Genomic DNA, 6,639 nt, shown 5'->3' with positions numbered 1-6,639 from the left:
GTAAGGGCTTCCATGAGATTGGGTTGTGGTTTCCATTGGCTCGGGGGCCTTGAAGGATACCACACCTGCCTTGAGTAGTGTGAAGTTTGCTTTAGAGAAGTTCTTCACTGTGGTCTTTTTTGTTTGGGGTGGGGGCGGGATGTGGATTTCTAGTGAGATTGGTTTATGATGTGATCTCACCAAAGAGGATATACTTCGGTGTGGAGCATTTTGTCCCCATGTTTGTGATGATAAGATCTAGTATATTTTCTCCTCTTGTGGGGACGGTGACTAGTTGTTCCATGGCATTTGAATTTATGAACTCCAGGAACCTTTGGGCTAGAAAGTTGGGGCTTGAGTAATGTTTCCAGTCTATATTCAGGTAGTTGAAGTCACCCAATATGATGGTGTTTGGTGATACATTTATACCCTCCAGTGTCTTCAGGAAGGCTGTGTGGGTTTCCTGAGTTTGAGAGGGTGGCCTGTAGCATATATATATATATATATATATATATATATATATATATATATATATATATATATATATATATATATATATATAAATACATATATATATAAATACATATATACAGATATGTATAGACATATATCTAGATATCTAGATATATATATATATATATATATATATATATATATATATATATTTATATATCGTTGCAGACATACATATACGTGTATATAAATATATATATATATAAATACATATATACAGATATGTATAGACATATATCTAGATATATATATATATATATATATATATTTTTATATATCGTTGCAGACATACATATACGTGTATATAAATATATATATATATATATATATATATATATATATATATATATATATATATACATGAAGAATGAACATGGACACAATAAAGCAGTCCTAACGAATGTAAAGGGAAACTGCAGTGGAACGCCCCTGCAGTATTTAGTGCTGTCATATCAATCCACACAGAGGTGAGCAAACCTCCTGTATCCCAAACCACATTTAGAATGCTAACAGTTGAACTACCTGCATGCACGTGCTAAGTTTGACTTTCAAACAGGTACAGGGCAGTCCCAGTCACCATTTGGACGAGCCTAACCAGAAGACTTAATGAACACCCTGACCATTATATGAACGTATGTCCCAGGACTATATGCTTGGATGTCTGAATATACTTGGAGTGAGTCAACATGTAGGACTGGCCTAAAGCAGTAGGGAATGGTGCATGTGTAGTGGTGCGGTTTTCCTAACTGGAGAATAGATGCCTGTTGTGCCAGTGACTTGTTGAGGTGTGTGTATGGATAATTATGAACTATGGGTATACATATAAATGAAGCAGCATACAAATAGTGTAGTGGTTAAGGCATCCGCTTATTGAACAGGCATTCATGGTTCTAGTTCGACTATAGCACATATCATTTTCCATGTGGAATGAATGTCGTCCTGCTGTAAAAATGACATAATAACATGTAAAAGTGAACTTGAGTATCACATGGGACTTTTAACCAGATCATTTCAATCAAGGGCATGCTGTCATAAAGTAAGCACAAATAAGTGGCAGTAAACATATATAACAAACAGTAAGCATATCTGACTGCGCTTGCGCGGGTGTAAGCAGCGCCCAGCATAGGAAATGTATATGAGTATGTACAGATGTAAATATATATATATATATATATATATATATATATATATATATATATATATATATATATATATGTTACAGTAAATATACACATGTACATAGCTAGGATATGATACAGCAGTTACAGGTAACATATTTTCACAGGCCGGGCATATGTTGGTGGGAGGTCCAATAAACAAACGTGTAACACGTAGCATCACCCCCAACCCATCCCAGCTAGGCTGGAGCGACATACAGACACACAATATAGGTACATACACCACTGCTTCCCAGACTACTGGCAGGAAACTACCTGTGGGAGAGATCTGCAAGATCTACACTTGAAACATAGATATCGATGTCCGACCAGGCTGTAGATGTACATGGACCAGTAGGTCGTGCAAGCCTGATAACACATGGGTCGACACAACGCATGACATATGTCCTGACATGGGAAGAGTGGACAGTGTGCAGTGGTGTGTTTATACCCCACTTGCGCCCACAGTAAGGATGAGTGCTGTAGAGGAGTGGCAGGTAGGGGAACTATGGGTATGCGATTATGGGCCTAGGCATGCAGGTGTTGGCTGGCATAGCCATATTAGGACTGCCTCGTGGATGTAAGTAATATTCCGATGTGGGTATAGCAGATGCCCATACCTTCCAAACCTTAAGAGCACATCTCCTGGATAGTCTGTAAACCACTGGGGGAACACATAGGGACCATATCATTGAACTGTCCCCAATTACCAGGGACATGGGTGATTACGAATCAGAATCTAACTCACTTCCAACTAAACCCTCCTAGAACTAGTGATATTAGGAGGAAAGGTGGTGGAATACATGATATGAATAATGACAACATGTAAGAGTCATAAACAGCATGTACCTCAGACAATGTGTATGAATACATTGTGCTCTGGGTCCATCAATGTGTCAGGTTAATAGCACCAAACTTCTAAATGAGTCCCTGAGGTTGTTATGCAGTGTCCCTGATTCAGTGTTTATTCTTCCCCATTCATATGAGAGGTCTGCTAGTGAGAGAAAGCGCATGTTCCGCTGACTACCTTAGAAAGATGATAGAATAATAGGGTTGGGGTTACCACCTTTCCACCTTTGCGAGGGACACTCCCCTTTGGACAGTTGTGTCCTGCAAAATAATTGTAATTATGGCAAATGTCATGTGATTTAGGACAAAGATTTCCTATATTGTCTGTAGTAGTTGCATAAAACAATTATTTTGCATCTGAAACACCTAAATGTTATAAGAAACAGTAAAAGCAACTGTAATGCTACATGAATAACCTTTTAATTAGGCAACACAGTGAAGTACTCTCCTTTGTACTGGCTGTGGGTATGTTTTGCCCTGCAAAATCTGACGTTTCTACATAAAGGTCCTATAGGGTTGCCACCTTTTCAAATGCCCAACGTGGGACATGTTTTGTAGAAATGTCAGACTTTCTAGGACAAAACATACCTATAGCCGTGCATAGTACAGAATTTTACTTATTTGCACAAATAAATGCTTATTCTAGTAACATATGAATTGCTTATGCTACTTCACATAACATATAGAAAGTTTCATATATAAAATAACTGCTTTATGCAACTATTAAAGAAACTTAGGATGTAATATTGTCCTGTAATCTCAGGACATTTGCTATGTCTTGATTATTTTCGTAGGACGCAACTGCCTAAAGAGGGACTGTCCCTCACAAAATGGGACAGGTGTTAACCCTAATGTCCCACCTTGGCCAATTGAAAAGGTGGCAAACCTATAATAGGTGTGCGGTAGCATGACTCGGCCGATGGATGTGGCTCCCAAAACCCAATTACTTGTCTGTATTGAAGAGTCTCGGTTCCCATGTATCAGCCAGATGGGAACAGATTGTATGAGGAGCACACAAATAATATGATAAATTCACAGGACAGGCCGCTGATTCTGAACAGTCGAACTCCATGCCGTCGCCTAATGGGCAGCCATTCCCAATACTGTAGTCATGTAGTCCGATATAATAGGCATCACAAGGTAATATTGTGGTCCTCGCTCCCACCCAGGGGTGTGAGTGACAGATGCAAGCACCAATGTCGGTGCATTTGCAAGTCTTGAGGAAGCGGGTGTAAGCATGTTTGGCTACCAGTATGTGAGTATTGCACTGGTAAAGCAATGTAGAGGCTAACCGAGTGTAAGAAGCTGTAACCAGAGGTCAGCAGTGCTTAACACCATGCAAACCCATGCACACCTTCTCCCAACTGCTTTAATGTACCTTACTCCCTCCGTATCCAATGGCCTTGTTCTGCCCTGCAACCAAATAAACGTCCTCTGCAAGGGTCGGAACCAGGACCCTGCACAAACAGCTAATGTGAATTACCAATACACCATGGCAGATATACAGACAATGGACAGTACCACAAACATATCATACAGTGCAGTCATTCAACAGTACAGGAATGTATCCCATCATGTAGATGTATATGTGAGTGTTTATGTCCAGCATATAGGTACATACATATATAGAGATATATCAGGAACATACCATGTAAGCATTACAAACGAATGAATTGGGAAACACCAGCGATGCCTGTATTATGTAGTGGTGTTGTTCTATGTGATCTCAAGACTCCCTCAGACAGACATGTGTCATTCATACATGCAAATAGTTGTACATTGGCCGTATACATCACTCTGTGCATGTAATGTACATTAACACAACAGTACCTGTCCAATCATTATGTGTGAACAGTACTCTTGCAAGGTGCTGTGTGGAACATCATCATCATGTTAAAGGTAAATGGGGTAACCATAGTGTTGTGTGTGCAATGGGGTTGTCCTCATCACATGTACCTGGACCATTTAGGAGTGATGTGCACACCAGGATTGTGCGCCTGAGGGACAGGGATGAAGATAACAGGAGTATGTTGTGATGCATATTACAAGGGTTACATGTGTCCAGTGGGCAACTGTGTGAAATGGACAGCTATGTAAAGGGCAGATGTTGTCCTAGGAGCCGATTGGCCTTATGTTTCCATAGGTGAGGGTTGGATGTAGGGGAAGGAGTGTCGGTATGGCTGTGGAGGATAGGTAGGATAGGATCGCAGAAAAGACAGCATACAGGGTTGGTATATGACATATGTGGGGGATACACCCCAGACGGGGATGGGTGTTCGGCATTCACAAGCCCATGGGAACAGTGGGACGGAGGTCCCCAGCCATGGGCAACTGCCACTGCACCTAAACAGATGCAAAGGAGGCAGTGTAGGGAGCTGTCCAGGAGGGGCAGCATCACCCTCTAAATGTGACACTCTGCCCTTGAGCTTGTGTATCTGGCTTCGGAACCCCTTAGTAGTGAGTCCCCAACACAAAATGTCTGGGACTGCACAACAGCAGACATGTACCTGTCTGTTCCTGCTCCCAGGGGGGGACATGCTCCATCCTCAGTGGTGGTACCATCAGAAGGTGGTACAGAGTCAACAGAGGTTGATGTCCAAGGCTGGGCCCCAGATGTGCTAGTGCCCGGTGCCATGGTCAGCTGAAGTGAGACTAGAGGTTCTGCTGGGACCTCCCAACCCATTCAACCTATGGTGTTGCAGTTTAAACCCACATATGGCTGAGTGGTAGACATCAGCATACAGGATTACCTACAACAGATTGCATAGGTATCACCATCAACCCAACACAACAGATGATATACATTTGCAGAGGGAGCACAGCATATACATATATACTGCATGCCATCTGTACAATGTGTAGTAGACATGTGACCGCAGCTATGAACAGATGCCCATTATTGGCTTGTCACTGGGAACCCCAGACAGTGTCTGTCATACCACTGTTTCATGTGACACATGTCCAGTCAGGGATCCGATGGCAGTAACACATCCCTATCATCATGTACTATCTGCAATCCTCACATTATGCTTCTGCTGTGCACAGATGTGTGTTCAGTGTGTATCACAGGAAACAAATGGTTGCACACACTGACCAGTTCACAGATGGCCCTACAGATGGGGGTCCCTCTTGAACAGAGTACTGTCATGTCTGTATTATAACATGCAGAACAGTCATTACTATGCACATGTTAAACAGGCAGTAGTCTCAATGCAGCATAGCTGCACTTACATGCTGTAGTCATGTGTGGCACATCCTCCTCCTGTCTTTAGGCTATTTCCCACTGTGTAAAATGTTTGAGGTACATCCAGATATCATCTGTGATGCCGTGTCTGAACACCACATCCAGGTACCACTCACAGCGACTGTCATGGCCAAATACCAACATGTTTTCCTAGATAGTGCACTGTGTTTATCATGCAGATGGCTATGGGAACACCATCACAGCTGTTCCACATGCAATCCGCTAGAGGAGGGCTGCAATAGGTGCAGAGGCCATCACCTGACCATGTCCATCACTTACACTACACATGCTGCTGCTGTGCAGGTGTACTCCTTTACATCCACCAGAGAGTGTGTGGGTGTGACAGGCAAAGTACACCAGGGAAGGGGTTGGAGACATAACCCTAAGCATCATCTGCCACACACCTAACAGTACAGGGTCAAACCCCTGACTGACTACTCATTACTATTACATGTGCATGACGTTACTACATGTACCACAAAAACAACATGTTGCTGTGCTGTAAGAACATCTATGTGTGTAGTTGAGTGACATCTGCAACAGAGATATAGTAGACATACATTAGGTGTGGCACACATGGCTGTCCATGTGAACGGATGTCATTGTCACCACAACCACACTCTCTAATGGACACACATTGACAATCTTTGCCAGGGCCACAAATACACAACCTAACTACTTAGTTTGCCACACTGCAGTAATGCACAGGACTACATGCACCACAGGGATATCTGGAGGTTCTATGGGCTAGGGCATGTGAAAGTGTTTGACATCTATTGGTATGCCAACAAGGGTTATACTGGTAGTGACTGTGGTTGGGAGCATCACAACCCACATGCAGACACAAGGTGCCAGTACTGGCATGCATGTATGCATTGCTTCATGGGTGTGTAGTGG

This window comes from Protopterus annectens, chromosome 10.part0 (assembly GCF_019279795.1).
Source record: "Protopterus annectens isolate FY-2018-M chromosome 10.part0, PAN1.0, whole genome shotgun sequence".
Lineage (NCBI taxonomy): Eukaryota > Metazoa > Chordata > Ceratodontiformes > Protopteridae > Protopterus > Protopterus annectens.
This window is presented reverse-complemented; position numbering follows the sequence as displayed.